This window comes from Molothrus aeneus, chromosome 10, assembly GCF_037042795.1.
Source record: "Molothrus aeneus isolate 106 chromosome 10, BPBGC_Maene_1.0, whole genome shotgun sequence".
In the NCBI taxonomy this organism is placed as follows: Eukaryota; Metazoa; Chordata; class Aves; order Passeriformes; family Icteridae; genus Molothrus; species Molothrus aeneus.
Window position 1 is genome coordinate 25,458,399 of NC_089655.1, and position 18,588 is coordinate 25,476,986.

General features: G+C 47.7%; 1 long non-coding RNA gene across 7 annotated transcripts in view; it reads right to left on the bottom strand.

Moving 5' to 3' along the window:
- Positions 1-902: 902 nt before the first annotated feature.
- The window catches only part of LOC136560671 (uncharacterized), a 38,954-nt gene continuing 21,268 nt past the window's right edge, over positions 903-18,588 (bottom strand). For 3 of the 7 annotated variants that reach the window (XR_010784187.1, XR_010784186.1, XR_010784191.1), the window contains 3 exons: positions 17,676-17,759; positions 7,676-7,888; positions 3,074-3,319 (listed from right to left, as the gene is read on the bottom strand). This is a non-coding gene — a long non-coding RNA (uncharacterized lncRNA). Of the gene's footprint in view, positions 1,385-3,073; positions 3,320-7,675; positions 7,889-16,828; positions 16,953-17,675; positions 17,760-18,588 lie in introns of those variants that run through there. The other 4 variants (XR_010784189.1, XR_010784190.1, XR_010784188.1 and 1 more) reach the window with 4 other exon arrangements.

Below are 18,588 nucleotides of genomic sequence, written 5' to 3' on the forward strand. Positions count from 1 at the left end.
AAGTGCTGTCAATACCTCAGAGTTCTCCCATGCTCCTTTCTTTTAAAGTTCAAAGTCAAAAGGTGACTTTGAGGTGGCTGCATCTATTTGCCCTTTTCTTCCCTTGAAGCAAACAACCAGTAAAATTCCCCAGCATATTTTTCTCCTTTCTGAAGTTCCTTTCCTCCATTGCCCTCCTCCATAAAATCAGACCCTTTTTCACACATGGGTGAACCTAGAAAATCATTTAGAGTGGGAAGCACGTGAACCACTTCAGTGAACATCAGGTAATTGTATATTAGAGGCCTTTTGAAAGGTCATCTATTTCTGGGTAACTTTTCCAGCTACTTTCTTTGTGAACTGAAGCTCAGTGGCACCGAGTGAAGAGCAGGGTGGCTTTGCACACATCTCCAGCTCCCTGGCCCTGTGAATTGCCCAACCCGACCTCTGTGTGATTCCTTTGATGTTTTCTTTCCAAGATGCCCATCTCCACCTGCTTGTGCCATGTTTTTATCACTCACCTGTGTCCTGGGAACAGCTGAGGTTTTCAAACACACTGCTCATTAGATTCTACACTTTTCTGAAAAAGGCTGACTTTTCAGTTGCATCAGGATATGAAAAACAACCTGAAAATCACGAGACACACAACTAGACTCACAAACAGAGCGAGCACAGGAGTGCTGGTGAACCTGCCTGTCCATGGTTGCTCCCAGTGCATTTCTCCTACAACGAGGATTCCAGGTGGGCTCACGCTGCAGCTTTACCTTCTCAGCATCACAAATTTGGATATTGTTCCTAACAAACCAATAAACTTTGCGAGAATAAATAAGAAACTAAAACATTAATTTAAATGAACTGACAAGTGTTACAGCCACAAGATGGTCATACAATCCCAATTTCCATTCAAAACCAGACAAAAACCATCAAGCAACACTAAAGAAACTTTATGTTCTTTAGTAATGCAATTTCAACTACAGAAGTGAATAAATTTGGTTTATACTAAGAATGGAAGCACAGAGGGACTTCTCTAGATAAAATTTCTATTTTAGCAGAGATTTAAATTTCTTAAACTGATCTTGTTTTCTGAAAAACAACCCAGAATGACGAAAAGAACAATGACACTTAAGCTACACATTCATTAAAGTAAAGGCTTTTTAAAAATTGCAAACCTGGCAATTGAGGCCCTGATTTGTCCTCCTGGGAATGCAAGTACAGTCAGCTCCCAGTCCCAGATTCCTAACTGCTGCTGCAGACACTGCCCAGGTTCCACCAAGTTTGCCTGCGCAGGGCTCTGTTCCTGAGGCTGCATTCCTGGGTTCTGACAACAGCCACCACACAGCTCCAAACATGGCAGCGCTCAGTCAGACACATGTGCACAGAGGCATGTGCGCAGAGGCAGGAATAGCTGAAATTTTAATTAAGGAAAGTGTAAGTGACATATCTATTTGAGAAAGTGATGGTTGTGCAGTGCAAGTGCATCAGTGCCAACCTCCAGAGCTGCAACCAGCAGTGTCTTTGCTGCAGGAGAGCAGGAGCCCAGCTCTGCCCCCATGCCTTATAATTCTTTTTACTAGTTATTGCAGTTACTGTTTGGAATGCACTTCACTGTGGAGGCAGCAAAGCCCCATGGACATTTACATGAAAGAAACATTGATGTGACTCTGTTAAAGAGACCAAAAGGCATTTTGTGGATTTTTAGGTTTGTATATTTGTATTTCTTGATACTACTGCAGAGTCTAGCAGATATTGGCAGCTGTGCCTTGGCCCTGGCAGCCCTGGCCCTGGCAGTCTGTGCCAAGGTCATGGCCAGTAGCCACAGAGTGGCCGTCAGCACCTCACTGACCCTGCACTGACCTGCACTCCCACTGCCACACAACATTAATTCTGACTTATCCATGAAAATGAACAATTTTCCAATGGCAGAATGGACTCAAATTGGTGATCTTGGCAGGCTCCAACCAGGTGAAAGTTGACCCTGTTACAGTACTGTGAGCACAAAGGAACGCCTCAGCCGTTCTTCTGACATGGAACGGGGCCATAAAGCAGCTCTGACCCCCTGGCACTGCCAGAAAATCCTACACTTACGTGTCTTAAACCACTCTAGGCTGAGCTTGTCGTAAGTCTCTGATCTCTGCATGTTACTCATTCCAATGCAGACTCTAGGGCTAACCACAGTAAAGAGAAAAACAGCTGAGGACACAAAACACCAGAATAATTTTAAGCATTCACTCTTAAAATACTGTATAAATTAAAAATGCTGTCAGCATTTACACTAAAATCAAAAGCATCCCTAGTTTTAGGCTTTATTTTACATTTCATGCTGAGTTCAACAATAAATATTCAATCACAAGAACTTAGTTTGAAAGTTCAGCAATTTTTAAGACCGCCCAAAGCGAGTTTAAAGTGGGCCTTTCCCAGCAGCCAGAGCTCAGAGGGGCTGTGTGGGACTGGCAGTGTCCCCACAGAGCCTGCCTGTGGCAAGGGGGCTCCAGGAGCATGGGTCCATGCAGGAGCCAAGGTCGAGGTTGGCTGTGCTGGCTGCTCTCACCCAGCCCAGCAGGGCCCAGCCACAGCTCCCGTGGCTCTGGCAGAACCTCCCTGCCAGCCACGCACAGGGAACCCTCACCCAGAGCTTCAAGTGGCAGCACCCAGAGGCACTGGAGACTGCCTGGTCAGGGATGGCTGCTCTGCTGCCCAGGCACCCCCCAAAGGCCCTGTGCAGAGGCTGCACTCCCCCAGACACTGTGGATGGCAGAGATGGCTGAGCTCAGCACTTCATCACCAGTTCTGCTTGTTAATTAGTGTTAATTAGTGCTCCCGGCCCCAGGAAGCAGCAGCGCTTCACTTCCAGGTGAGCCACCCAGAGGATGCACCCCCTGTGGGTGGGACATGGGGAATGTGGGCCATGGGAAGTGGGCACTGCCCTGGGTGGGACACAGGCACTGCCTCAGCTGGGACTGGGCACGTGGGATGTGGGCACCACTGCAGGTGAACCATGGGCATGTGCCCATTGCTGCCTCAGTAATTGTACAGACTTCAGGACCAGAATTTCTCATCCAGAATGCCACAGAGCAAATCTCCACACTTTCCTGCAGTAGTTAAATCTTTTCTTTATTTATCAGAGCAATATCCTTCAGAAATCAAAAGCTCAGGTCCTTCCTCCCCCACTGCAGAGTTCAAGTGATACCAGCAACTGCCAGCACCAGTGACTGCAGCACTCACCCCTCACCATGGCCATGCTCCCAGGGCTGGTGAAGCTCCAAGGGCTGGAGAGTGAATCTTTGGGAGGTGTTGTCAGTCCAAAGGGAGTGTACCTGTCTTATAAACGTTTGCTGATCCCCTGAAATGAGAGATGAAATGAAACTCATTAAACTATCCTAAGCAAGGACTAAAAAAAAATTACTCCAATGAGGAATACCTGCATTTAAAAGAAATGATACAGGTATTATCAGCTAAAGAGGCTGCTGTCTCTTCCAGAACATGCTGCTGCTGACAAGACCTTAACATGTCAGCTGGTATCGCCACTAACACCTGAGACAGCAAACAAGAGCTAATCCTTACACCCTTCTTGTGCTAATGACTGCAGGAGATAACTGGTGTCCCTGGCAAGTGTCCCATTTAATTCAATTAACTCCAGCCAGGCCCTGTTGACTGCACTAGCAGTGTCAGAGAAAGCTGGAAGCCAGATTTGGAGTCAGATGGCAAAACCAAGGCAGTCTCCACCATCCCTCTGTGGCCCAGGCCCCAGCAGCCAATCCCAGGGCTAACAACCCACCTGGCATCCACAGCAGCTTCTACAAAAGAGTGTGGAAAAGCATCGTTTTTTCCTGAAAATGCTCAACATTTTTTCCCCAAGAAAATGCAGGCAACCAATTTTGCTTATTTATTCTGAAATGCTGGGTTATGTGTTGGTTTAAGCAACAGTTTCACAGTGTTCCCACCCCCTTCCATGGGTCCAAGCCAGTGGGAAGATCATGTTTCTCCTAACACAAGGCAGATGTCTGCCAGCTGATCTGGGGGCACACAGAGCTGCTGGCCCCTCCAGGGGACCCTGACACTTGCAGAGATTGAGGTGTCTGAGGTATGAACTGAAACATTCTGATAAACATGAAAAATAAACTAACCATGAAAAATTAAGCTTCAGGAACGACTGGTATATCCCCATAGTTGATACAATTTCCAGGTCTGTTTGATGATAGTAAAAAAATACTTTCCAAATATTTTCTTTTCCCTTTGAACATTCTTCTGCTGTGAGCTTCAACAGGCAGTGATGTATCTGCCAACTCATATTATTCAGTTAAGAAGTTTTGAAATAGAAAGAGATATGCAGAGAAGTTTCCTTGGTGGCACTTTTGAAGTGTAAGTCTGGGATAGCAGGTAAAATCCTGAGATGCCTGTACACTGCCAGCATAAATAGAAAGTGTATTTAAAGACCGGATATTATCCATTCCTTGACAGGGCTGTCATACCTACTGTGTTGTCAGGTCTTAGTAACAGTTTTATTTGAAGGTCAGTCCAGCACAAATAATGCCCAGAAAAGCTCTTCTGCTGCAAAACAAAGCATTCAAACCTTCAAAAGGAGTTATAAGGACCTATATGTGACCATCAGCTTGGACATGTCTCAGAAGCAGCATGAACCAGCGGAGATTTCTGAAGCTTCACTGAGCTTCTTTGTGGAAAACTTGTTATGGTGTTCCAGTCATCCTCCAGCCTTTGTGTACCCTCCAGGATGGCTGAGAGCACAGCAGGGAAGCCCACACAGTTAAAATGTCACTGTGCTGCACCTGCAAATCCACCGGAGAACAACAATTCTCTGCAAATCAAGCTCAGCTGCTCTTCAGCAACTGGCTTCCAAGTCAGAAAGCTGTGCTGTGGGCCCACTCATTAACATTAAATACACGTTTGAATAAACTTCTACATCCTATGGACATTTTTCCCATGCCTGGCTCCATTGGATAAAAGTGCTGAGCTCCTGGTACAGATCTTGGCACTCATCTCCCATTTGTCCCCATCTACGTGTTTGGTATTTTCCAGAAAAGAACCAACCTCCCCACTGTGCTGCAAACCCAGCTGTGTCCAGGTGTTTCCAGACAGCCCAGGCTATTCCATCAGGCACCACTTTTACACCAGTACAAGATCCATGAGGAATAACATGGGGAGACCAGAGCTGTGCAGAAATACTTGCAAGCAGAAGAATGCCACAAAGTGCAGCCACAGCTGGAACTCCCACCCCTGCGAGTGCCGAGGAATCCTGGGCAGGCTGAGCTCAGTGCTGCTGCAGCCCAGAGCAGGGGTGCATGGAGCACAGCACACAGGTCCAGGAGAGCACTCAGACCATGCCAGCACAAGTGGGACAGAGCTGGCCATCCTTCCTGGTGTCTCCCAGAAAGCCACAGGTGGCCACTGCCTAAAGAACACTCCAGTCCTTCCTTGCTGCTTACAGGTACAGGGTGCATGCCTAGGGCATCCTGCAATTAGCAGCCTCCCCCCTTCAGACCCCCAGCAGGACTGAGCCTTATCATTTGCCAGGTGGGGTGTCAGCCAAGGGGAAATTGTGCCTCATGAGGGCTGGTGCCCACGTGAGCCGTGTGTGTGGCAGCAGTGGGACAGCAATAAAAAAAATGGTATAAAAACCCCAGGGCCTTTCAAAGCATTTCTAAATGCTGCCCCAATTTCCCTGCTGTGTGTCAGGTTCTAGGAAGCAGCCACCCACACAAAGCAACTGTGGAGCCACATTTAAGACTGCCTCACCTGTGGTACGGAAAGAGCTGACAATGGCATTAGCATGAAACTAAAATTAGAGGCTAATTGGGTTCTGCAGTCACTGAAATTGATGACAGCTCAGTAATTAACATCCCTGGATTTCCTTGACTAAAATAAAGCTAAAATCTGCTCCCATTCATGCTTCTCCCTGCTCCATGAGCAAGCGCTGCGTGAGCCTGGCACGCTTTGCACACAGGGGAGTTCTGCCACCTCTGCCAGGGCTTGTGGGGTTCCCAGCAGTTACTGGGGCAGGCATAGCTCTAGGAAGAGACTGTGTATCTGCAAATCAGTCTCATTTCACAAAAATGGGATGTGATATTCACTGCCAGGGTGTGGGAACCCTCAGCAGTGCAGAACAGACAGGACACCATCCAAGAGAAACGGGAGAGGCAATGGCGCGGTGTCACCGGATCTTCGTGCAGGTACGTCTGGCAGTGAGGCCAGAGCAGTGCTGCTGCTGCTGCTCCAAGAACAACAGGGAGACACCAACATTAAAAAGTGAGGGACTAAAAGCATCTGCTCAGGATGTCAGTGGGACACAGGCTCAAGCCTCTATCAGTACTCCTTGAACGTGGATCAGAACATCTTCTGTTAAGGTGTGCAATAACACCTACCGAAAGGAACATGAACCTTTCACTGGACCTCCCTGGGGTGCATCACACATTTGGAGCACAGAAAAACACACCCTATTTAACTGTACAAGTTATTTTCAAGTTGCATGGGTGGTTGTCCAAGATCCATAATGAGAGACCAAATGCACTGCCATTACAGCTGCAAGCTCTGCCTTAGACAATGTGCTGAAGACTTTTGCTGTGCAGGATGTGGCCACGTGCAGCCTCTTTCAGGCTTTCTGTGAATGTGTGCTGTGTGTGCCCACCTGGCTGTGCTATGCTCACCTGCCCTGTGCTCATCTGCAATTTGTGCAAGAGTTGTATGGTCTCATTTTTAGTTCATTGTTCTGTACAATATTTGGAGTCTCTGATCCATAAAAACATCTTATAGTGGTACGTTCGGAAAAGCCACGGCATGCTTCTGCCTCCACTCACAGCTGAAGGCTCTGACTGCTGACAGAGCTGTGCTTCCAAAGCCAGCCCACCTTCCGTCCCTTCCTTCAGCACCTGGCTTGATTTTGCTGTGGCCAGCAATTTTATCTGCACTCTCTGGTCGAGATGTTGCCTGTGGCAATTCATGAGAACCTCCCAATTCTGCTGTGACCCATGAGGCAAGGAAGGGGCATGGCACGAGGCCTGTTCCCCACCTCAGCTGTGATGAAGACTGGGCCAGGGCTGGGCCCCTGCTGCTCCTGCTCTCAGAGGGTAACTCACTGCCATCACCACGCAGCTCACTGCAGTCGCTTGCTCCACTCTCCTCCTCCCTTCTCCTACACTTGCTGCAGGCACGAAATGTTCCAGGCTCCCACAGCCATGCCTGGGGCATGCCAAGTCCATATGCTGCTGTCCCTTTCACACACATTTCCAAAGGGCAAAAAAATTCACTCCTTGGAGATCCCCTTCTCTGTGCACTGTTCATCAAGCAGAAAGAACAAACCTGGCCAAGGTGGCCACAAAAACACGTCATCGTTTAGAAAGGCTTCACTTGACACCCAAAGATATCAAGTATATTATTTTGGGGTAAAGTAGTATAACCAGTTCTAATTCCAGTGCAATGTGCCTAACTTTTTCTTAAGTAAATTGCTTTTGTACTCATTTGGTTTACAACTCTTGGTGTGCCAGGAAGAAAAATGTCTGCATGTGTATTATATATATTATACTACAGACATCCATTCCTTCCACTATTTATATCAGTATTTCAGACTATGATCAGAGCACTCTTGGTTTTGTTCCAAAACTCATCCCCACAGATTATGAGCAAACAAGTTTCTGCATTACAAGTCCACAGCTCCCACTGCCCCTGGCTGTCCCAGGCAGTTAACCTGCTGGAGATGTCTGCTCTGTGCTGGCTTTGAGGGCACCATGACGTTCTGCTGTCTCTCCATGGGCAGAGGGGCACCGGGGCTGCAGTCCCTCTCTGTGGCTCGGGGTCCCTGGGCCTCCATGCCCCACTCCGCAGATGCCATCGGGCTCTGTCCCCAGGAGCATCATCACGGGAACTGAGGCTTCTGTTACAGCTGGCTGCAAAACACAGACTGTGAACAGCATGGATTGTAAGTGCCAGATCTTTTCTTGACTGATGCTCACAGCTGATGGTGAGTTCATATTTCAAGGTAACATCACATTCATCAGTGTCACAAACAATCACTGCCTTAAGAATCAACAAAATCCTTCTCTCCATTAAGTCTCACCTGAGGAATCCCCACATGCAAGGAATGTGTCTGACAGCTCTCTGGGATGCCAAGGCATAAGCAGCATAAAGACCCACGTGCTGGGTGAAAGCTCAGGCCCAGGGCTGGAAATGTCCTGCTGAGCAGCAGCAATTGCAGCCCACGTCACAACATTCCCAATAACAACAGCTGAAGATCCCTGTTTCAAAGTGACTGAACGTCATAGCCAAAGCTGAACTCTTGTACTCATCACTGCAGCAGCCTCATGGGGCTCATTCCCCTCCCTGTCCCCTAACATATGTGAATTATCCTCCCAAGTAGCTATTTTTCTACCAACAATATGGACATCTTTTCAAAGGCAAAGTGGAAATCCCTGCAAGTATTTCTGGTACTGCTTCCAGTCAGAAATAATAATCTGATCCACAAGTGAATTGCATTTCTGTTGCTGAATTCCTTTGTACAAGCATCTTTGCTTTCAAAGAGTTTGGCAGTAGTGAGGCATAGGCTAATTTTACTTATAAGGTGTGAATCAAAGAAGATTTGCAAGTTTCTGAGTCACAGAAAGGAAGCATCTGTGGCCTTTCACCACTCCTGTCAAGAGAAAATGTCATGGTTCAGCTATTTTAGATGTGATTTCAGACCGCTCACTGCGCCCTGCAGATCCATCTCCCACCACGCTCACGCTCTCCCCAGGAGACCGGGACAATTCCAGCCCTCTCTGGGGACTGGGGAACTCCCAGCCTTGCTCAAACCTGCTCTGTTAATGGCTGCATCACCACAGGCTGCAGTGTGAGAGAGCTGAATAAATTATTAATTTGGCAGAATTCAGCAGACACTTTGTGGGAAAAAGGGGTGACCAAGGAAAGGGTGCGCTACTTCCACATCACACAGCACTGAAATCCCTGGGAAGCTGAGGGCCTAAGCTACAAACACTGCTGCAGCAGCAGCAAACTTGCAGGGTCTGCACCGTGCCTACAGCGTGACTCTGCTACCATGTAAACAAGGAACTATAATCACCCAACTCCTTCTGTGCTCCCATGCTGCCAGGAGAGCTCCCACGCAAGGCTGGGCTGTCCTGAGTGTGGGGACAGCTCTGCTGCACTGGCTGTGCTGGCACCGAGGAGAATATACAGGTGTTCAGTTCCCCTTCCTCCAGTCCCAAAGATTTCTTGGCCTCCGAGATGCTGTTGAGGCCAGCTTTAGTCAGCAGCTCCACGCCCAGGGTCACTGGCTAAACCCAACCATGGGAGTTCATTCTGCCCAAGAGAGGAGGTGGGACAGCCTGTGCCCACGGTGCCTGGCAGCATGGCCTCCCCTGTAGCTCCCAGGGTGATGTGTGCGGGTGCTCCTCTCACTTCTTACCTCTTTATCTGCTGCTCATGGCAGACCTGATCTCCTCCAGGCCTGCAGGGATACGCCAAGGACTGGCATGTTACAACATGGCGTTCCAGTGCCACCACCTGCTGCTCTCCAACTCCAGCAGATCATTTTGCTGCCCTGTCCCCAGCTGCGGGTGACACACCATCTTCTGCCTTAGAACAGGTCCTCAGGGTTTGCAGACGGCAGGCATGCTATAAAAACTGCACAGCAGTATCAGCAGGAGTAGAGGGTCCTCCACCTTCCAGCCATCTGTGGGATCTGCCCATTGAATACATGGATGAATTCTCCCATAAAAGTCAGTATTTGGCATGCTTATCTGGCTTAATTATTTCCATTCACTGCCACCTTCAGCCTCATCCAGCACAGCTCCATGGCTCCACAGCCACTGTCAAACCAAATTCTTCCCCGACAGTCTGTGGAGATGTGTATTTGTCATCTGCAATCTATTCCTTGATTTCTGGCATGTATTTTCAGTGCTTCCTCTTGAAAGCTTTTTCAGATTTCCCGGGGCTTCTCCCTAACCTCTGTGAGCAAAGCCTCACACAGTTTAATTGTTGACAGCTGTGTCAGAAGAAGTTTTTTGGTTTTTTTTTTACATTCCTCTTGCTGCAGCACACAAGCCACTACACAAAGGGCTGCCTGGCTGTGTAATGCACCAAAATGTGGAAAGCAGGCCATGTCTTCTGAAGGGAGGTTTTGGGGTGTTTAATTCTTTGTGATGTTTTTCAGAGATAACTGCAGCTCCACAGATGAAAATGCTGACAAATACAAGGCAGCTGAGCAAACAGGTGAAAAGCTTTAAGTACTGGGTTGGATAAAAGTGACTCTCTCCTCCTTTCCAGGAGAGTCTGCATTTTGGTTTTACAGTAAAGAAAAATCCAGTTAAAAGGAAAAAAAGAAACTTACTTATGATTTTTTTTTCCCAAGCAAAAGATGGGAAATGCAGAGGACTAGATTGAGATCCCTTTTCTGCCAGGCTGAATTCAAATCGGAAACATCTGTTCACATAACTTGAGACAAGCTCTCCCAGTCAAATAATGTAAGCTCAAACTCTTCCTGCCATCAGTGCAGAACTATCAGTTAACTTTTTGTGGAAGCCTAAGAATCCAGACACGTCTCATGTTCCTTGCAAGCACTGAATAATGATGGGTTCTCGCTACCAGCAAATCACTTGCAAAGAGAAATTAGCACCTTTTCCTAGTATTCTAAATCCTAAAATCTTGCCTTTTTTCTAGAACGACACTGCACACATTATCCTTCGGGAGTTATTCAAACTGGGCAGTACCAGGTATATAAAACAGTATCTCACCCAGCACAGCGGGGTTAACTCAGGTGATTGCAGATAGCAAGGACAGGGGAAAATATTCTGTTTTTAATATAGAATCACAGACTGGTTTGTGTTGGAAAACACCTTTAAAAACCATCTTGTCCCCCAACCCCACCATCAGCAGGGTCACCTTCCCCTATCCCAGGCTGCCCCAAGCCCTGTCCTGGCCTTGAACACTTCCAGAGATGGGGAGCCACAGCTGCCCTGGACAACCTGGTCCACAATTCAGCTACAATCTGCAAGGGAAAGAGTAGGATTTTAGCTGAAAGTATTGAGAACCAAATTTGCCCGCAGAACTTGCATACAGGCCTGGGTTCAGGGCTCACACCCCTCACTGCATCCCCACGCTTGGCAGAAGAGCACCTATGGCTCATGTAGAGCTCCATTCTCAAATAAATGCCTGGGCATAGGTAAGTATAGAAGAAACATGTCTTGGCTGTACAAGGACAGGAGATTCAGAAGCAGAGCACTGACAGACCAAGCAAGAAGCCCCAGAACTGAGCACTATCCTGATCCTGTTCTTGTTCCTGCAGCCCTCCAAGAACTCTCTGTATTCAACATACAGAGCATGAGCATGAACCCCATCCTGTCAGATAAACAGAGTGGAAATCGAGGTTCACCTCAGATTCTGCTTCCAATTCTCTGTGTGTGTACAAGTCACTTTGTTTCCATGCTGTTTTCTCCAGCCTCACATTATCACATGACATGATGAACAAGCGGGGACTGTCCCCAGCTACAAACCTGCACAATGTCCCAGTCAGGGAACTGGATTGGAAGTGAAGGGCTCTGGAAACCATAGGGGAGAAGAAAAAAGAGAAAAAGAAAAGCGCATGCAGTTCACTGTACCCAGCAGCTCTGCCGTCCTGGTTGTTTTTGCCTTCTCCCCGCACAGCGGTAGATGGAGCCCTGCCTCCCTGCTCTCGCCAGGACGCAGCAGCGCAGATCCCGACCGCACTCGCTCTGCCAGGACCTGCCAGCGCTGCTGCAGGGACAAACCTGCGGGTCACACACGAGGGAGCTCGGGCTCACCGCTCCTGCCTGACTCATGGAATTCTCTGAAACTTGTGACCAACAGAGGTATTCAACTAACCACACTACTGCCTTGTCTTCCATTTAGGCAGTGGGTAATGTTTCTTTCCTTTGTTATCCTGTCATCAGGATTACATGGAATTCACCAGTTTTATTTCTTTTGCAAAATAAGGAAGGGCAAGGTTTGCTTGCCATACTTAGAAAGAACATATGGAAATTTGTATCATGTCTGTGAGCACTGGAGACTTCTTATCCAGAGGATTTTACAGGAACCAAAGGTCAAGGGATCCATGGCTCACAGCTCTGGTGCCTGCAGCTTGTGTGTGAGAGCAGGACAGAGAAGGGATGAGGGGACACTGGCCACCATTTGCATCTCTGCAAGATGGGAAAAATTATAAACGTGTATGTTGATTTTCTCTCCCCACTTCCATCTCCAAGGGCTCCTGCAAGTGACACCAGTACAGCTGCATGGGTGCAGGCAGCCTCTGGAGTCATGCACCACTTGGCCAGAACCTCCACTGCAGCTCCATCAAGACATGTCAGCCAGGTCTTCTACAGCAACAGCTCACAAATGGAACATTTCAGAGCAGTGAAAGCAAAATCCACAGAATCACAGAATATGCTGAGTTGGAAGGGATTTACAAGGACCGTGGAGTCAAACTCCTGGTCTTGCAGCATCACACAATGTTCCTGAAGGTATTGCCCAAATGCTCCTTGAACTCTGTCAGGCTTGATGCTGTGACCACTTCTCTGGGAAGCCTGTTCCAATGCCACACACTTCTTTTAATATCTAACCTAAACCTCCTCTGACAACTTCAGGCCATTCCTTTAGGTCCTGCCACTGGTCACCACAGAGATCACCGTCTGCCCCTTTTCCTCTCCTCATGAGGAAGCTGTAGACTGGGATGAGGTCTCCCTTTAGTCTCCTCTTCTCCAGGCTTAGCCCTCAGACACTCCTCATCTGGCTTCCCCTCAAAGCCCTTCACCATCGCTGCCCTCCTTTTGACACTAACAGCTTAATGCCTTCCTTATATTGTGGTGGCCAGGGCTGTTCCCAGCACTCGAGGTGAGGCTGCCCCAGCTCAGAGCAGAGCAGGACAATCCCTCCCTTGCCCAGCTGATGCCCCCAGACACGCCTGGCCCTCCTGGCTGCCAGGGCACTGCTGACTCATCTTCAGCTTTCTGTCAGCAAGGACCCCAGGGCCCGTTCCAGGCGCTGCTTTCCAGCATCTCATTCCCCAGTCAGCCTGTAGAGCCAGGGCTGCCCCATTCCCAGTGCAGACTCTGGCACTGGCCCTTGCTGAACTTCACAAGTTTGGTGATTGCCCAGCCCTATAATTTGGTGAAGTCTTTCTGCAGGCCTCCCTGCCTTTGAGGGAGTCAACAACTCCTATCCGTTTTTATCATCTGCAAACTTGTTTAGTATCCCTCCAGTCCTGCACCCAAGTAATTTATGAAGATGTGGAAGAGCACAGGGCCAAGGGTGGAGCCCTGCAAAACTCCACCAAGGGACCGGTGCCAGTCTCATGCCACCCTCTGCACCTGACCCATGAGCCAGCTGCTCACCCATCCCATGACATGTTTATCAGCAGTGAGATGGACAGTTTGTCCAGAAGGATGTTATGAGAGACAGTATTGAAAGCTTTACTGAAATCTCAAAAGATTACATCAAGTGACTCTCCTTGATCAGCTAGGTGGGTTACTTTGTAATAAAAGGAAATCAGGTTTGATGAGCAGGACTTTCTTCTCATAAAGCTGTGCTGGCTTAGACTGCTCTCTCTTTTTTCTGAATTTTTGGAGGTTGGTTTTTTGGTTTGGTTGGTTGGTTTAAAAGTGCACCTTGCACATCCTGCTTCATTCTGCTGCACATCCAAGTGCAGGCTTGACTGTATGTAAGAGCAATCCATGCTGCCAGGGAAGGCTATCCTCAAAGCCAGTGTGCAACCTGTTGTTCTCTGGAAACATGTACTGCTAGACAAGCAATATATAAAACTGTATTTTGTCTTGTTTTAGATTCTTTGAAGAAGACCATGTTATGCAGGTAGGAAAACTGAGAATATTGCAGTTACACAAAATGCTGGAGATTATATTTGCCAGCAAGGTAACTCAATATACATCTATTCTGGCACTCAATAATTAAAGAGAGGCCCCCAGCAGTGAATTGCAGGATGATCTGCTCACAGCAGCAGCAGCTCCCCACACTAGAGAGGAGCCAAAACCTTCAGTCAGGCACTCACAACCACACGCCTCATCTGCACAGTCCAGCTTCAAAATGTGAGTGGGCAGTGGCTTTAGCAGTACTGATTTTTCCTTTCTCCAAATAGAAATTAACAGAAGAAGGGAGATTAGACCCCCATCCCTGAAGACAAGGGGTTTCTACAGATTAGCCTAGAAGTGACTGAATTTCTGAATTCGAGACCTTATGCTGCCTCTGATCTGTATGAATCCATGGATTCATACAGAATCTATGTCCCACCCCTAAGTGGGTAAAAATCTAGGGAAGGACTTTGGCATTTGATCTTTACAAAGCAGAAGCTAACAACTGACAAACTAAATACTTCGGAGCAGTGAAAATTGAACAGTGCTACAGTCACGAGTGTTGGCATATGGAAAGCTGCCACTAATCTAATAATGGAATTGTCTGCCACAGCACAGAGGGAGCTCCCGGCATCCCAGAGCAGCCACACATCTGGAGACTGGAACAAAGCCATTAGCAACCTATGTTTAAGTAGCACATTCTTGCTACCTCCTGCCAGCTGCTCATCTCTCACCACAGGCCGAGGGCAGGGCCCACAAGCAGTAATGTGGCACTGGGGACAACCTGGAGCAGCCACGTACACAAAGGAGGTTCCTCAGTAGAACCCTGCCTGTCTGCATACACCTGCTTTACTCCACCAAAAAATGGGCAACTGGCTCATCTGTCACACTCCTGCATTTGCACATTCAGGACACCAACCACTTTCACTGGTTCTTTCAGGTACCTGTGAGGAGTGTAAGGTGCTGGGGGATGAATGTTCCTGGCTCACTCCAGCCTGGCCCCTGCACAATTTTCATGTGTGCAGCAGAGCCACACTGGTCAGGAATGGGAGGAGAATCAGAGCCAGGAAGCGGAAGATGAACCAAACATGCAGATTTCACTCACAACCAGAGACAGAGAACGATTTCCAGACAGGTGGGCATGGAGCTTGCACAAGGTATTTACCCATCAATGAATGACAGAGAAAACAAAATGGGGACAGTGGATGCAGCCAGACAGCAAACAGGCCACTCACCAGCAGCTGCCTGCAGAAGGGAGCCCAGGCAGGGATGGGAAGGCCAAAGCATGGACTGTGCTACAGGAGGCAGCAGCAAGAACATGGATGTATGGTGGGGCTGTGGGAGGAGAAGCAGGCTCTCCTGAAGCATCCAGCACTACACACACAGTGCTCCTGGAGATGCCAGATGAGGCTGATCCACAGCACTCCCCTCAAACAGTGTCCTCCCCTCTGCACCAGAGAGCTGGCAAGAGACAAGGAGCACCAAAGAGCAGAAGGGAGATAAAGCACTAAAGAGAGAAGGATGTAAAATGCTGGAGGGATGTGCATGAATGTCTAAACACACACAGGAACAAGCTTGAGTATAAAGAATGGGCAGCTTTAGCACTGAATCACTGCTTCTCTTCCTGAAGTACCTGCCTCGTACTTGAAAAGACTTTCAAGGTACCAAGCTGTAGAAAGCTGTATCATTGCTGAGCAAGCTGGATAGCACAGGTGAAACCAAGTGGAAACAGACCAACCATGCCTGTTAAGGATCCACCACTCTATAGAAGAGCAGTTCATGCTGGCTAAAGGTGGCTGTGAGAAGATCCTGCTCCCAAGGAAGCAAAAGGAAAGGAAATTCTAAGAAGTTTCTTGGCAGTCCAGTTCTGTACCCACTGACATCCACTGCAAGGGTTATTTGTTGGCTCAGGAGATGTACCATGGGTGTTGACAATGACTACAGCTTGCTTAATTAGGCCACCTTCCCTCTTTGGCAATAAAAGAGACCCGAGTGTCTCAGATTCACCAAAGTAGATTTGTGTCCCAGCTGCCCCTTTCAGAACACCGTGGAAAAAAGGTCTTAAGATCAATCAATATCTTGTTCTCCAAGTTTGTGCATAAAACACCTGGTGCATCCACACAAGCTGCTGTTCAGTCAACCCTGATACTAATTGCTCATAGCAATGACAAATGCACTAGAGTGCATGCACACTGTAGATGTATTCTCCAGAAAAATCTACTCCTCTTTGCCTGCTATTATAGCAAGAAAATAAAAACTCAAAAAGAATCTGCATGGTCTTCTGTTTAATGTTCAGTGCTTCCTGGTCAGAGGGATGGTCCTGCACCTATTGGTTTTCCCAGCAAATAGACCTACTGTCCTCCATGTGTGCAAGGCTTCCAGCAGTAGAATTTAGCTGACAATTTATCCCTTCAGAAACTTCGCTTACTGGTACTGCACCATCTGCCTGTCTGATTGGGAACATGAGCTTCCAAAAGCCCAGAGCTGCATCAGGTGAGCTTGTTGTTGGCCTTTTGATACCATTCCTTTGAGCTGGCCAGAGCAGGAGTTTGACTCCTGCAGCACTGACTACAGGGACACACCTGGGATGGATATATCTTCAGGACTGGACAGGTTCTTCCGCCCGTCAGGAGGAAGGGATGGCCTTTTCCTTGCTCAAGCTATGGATTACTATGGCCAGGCATAACAGGGAACACCTCTGGAGGCCTTCTCTCTCCTCAGCACAGGCTGACCATGGCCAAAATAGAGGATGGCATCCTGGCCTTCTCTACCTGTGGCTCGTGCATTTCATCTCTCTTTGGCAGCTCTCTTCTGCTGCCACCTTGGTCTCTCCTGCCCCTGCTGTATCTCCAGCAGTTCCCAACACAGCAAATTGTGAAGGGCAGGAGACAGGAGGAGGGAGCACTGGGAGGCTCCTGCACTCTTCTCCCTTCATCCATTTCTGGGCAGGTGACTATGCACAGCAACGGTGTGAATCCCACTCAGGGCAGCAGCTCATGTATTAAAATAGCAGCAACACTGACAGTACTCACAAGTCTCAGAAAAGAAAGCTGATGTGGAACTGGCTTGTTATCTTTTCCATGACAGGAAACACTTCAATCTCTGCTATCAGCACAAGTATTGTCTGCTCCCACCACGCTCTCGCCATACTCCATCCTGGGACCACACAAATAAAGAATGCCAGAGGGTTACTTTTGCCTTCTACAGGCTCAAAATGCAACAAAACTCAACCCTCTGTTGTGCTTTGCAGGCTCCAAAGCAATCAGCTGCTCAGTTTATCGTGTCACAGCCCATGGATGTTTCAGCCTTCTAAGTAAAGCAAGCTGGTCACCCAGAGCCAGCTGCTGCAAGTGCCACAGGACAAGTGGCCTGTCCAGGGCCAGGAGCCCTTGGGCCACTGGTGGCCACCAGCTGGCAGCCAGCCTGCCTCAGCCAGACAAAAATCCTCCATTTTCAATACAAATACATAACAACTGAGTTAAGAGGCAAGGAGTAAGAAGGGAAACCAGCTCTCACAAGAACATATACAGCACTATCTTCAGCTCCCATTTTTCAATTTCTTTTCTGCTTTATGGCCCTTAACACAAGAGGAAAAATGAAGGTGAGCTGCAGAAAGCAATCAGTCTCTCAGTTTCTCATGCACCCACACCAAAGCAGAGCTTGGATCAGGGACACCCTCAGGAAGTGCTGGAAAACACATCCAAAGCTTTGTGAAGAATTGCTTTTATGGAACACAGGTTGTTTTGGAAATCACAAGCAAAAGACACTGAAGTGTAACAAGTTTTTGAAAGGTCAGCAGAAAATTCCTATGGCATTTAATACACAATAAAACCTTATGACTTCAAAATGTGAATCAGGAATACCATAAAGAAGCCTTACCAGAAATCAAAAGTGAATCCTAGGGACTTTGATCTAAGCTGGAATTTGGCTGCTTCAAATCCTGCTGCAGAAAGCTTCATAACCCTGAAATCAACAGAAAGGACACAGCAATAAAGTACATGCAAGAATAAGACCCATTGGGTCTTACTGGCCCTAAATCTGATTTAGTAAAACCAGGATAAGATAGGATGCTAGCCTTGGCTTCAGTAGTTCTGAGCTGTCCCTCAGATAGCATCTGTAGTAGAGGAGCTGTACTCTAAAATTAGACAATAAATTAGCTATATTTTCTAAGGATCAAATTCTTTGTATACTTCTCACTGAAAGCTGACTCAAGCAGCCTTCTCTTTAGTGACTGCACAGTTAGATTTTGGGGCATCATGTACTTGCACTGGGCCAAATTGCTACAATTTGCCTCTTTACTTCAAGAGAAGTTTTTCTGGGGAAATAGCAGTTGCAGTAATGAGCTATGCCTGGGGCCCCAACAGCACAAACTGTAGCTCACGCTAACATACCAGCTATCCCAGATTTCACTCTAACCTACCTTATACACAGGTGCAGGTTTCATCAGCTAAAATTTCGCTTTGTGCAGAAGGTGATTGTCTGACACACATGCAGCACCAGCCTGCACAATGGCTCAGCAGCCCCTGGGCTCTGGCTTTCAAGGCTGGGAGAGGGCTGCAGTCCTGGGGTGTCACAGGTATCAGATATTTGTGTGCATGAATGAGGTACATAGTTGCCCCAAATCTGGTATTTGTATGTGCAGCTTGGAAATATAAAATCAAAAGTTTTTATAAAAAAATTGGCCATCAAAACAGGAAAGCAAGAGAATATATGGGCAGAAATCTAATTTCAAATGACAACCAATGCATGTTTGTTTTATGGATATCAGTTATCAACATAGGCCTTGAAAGAC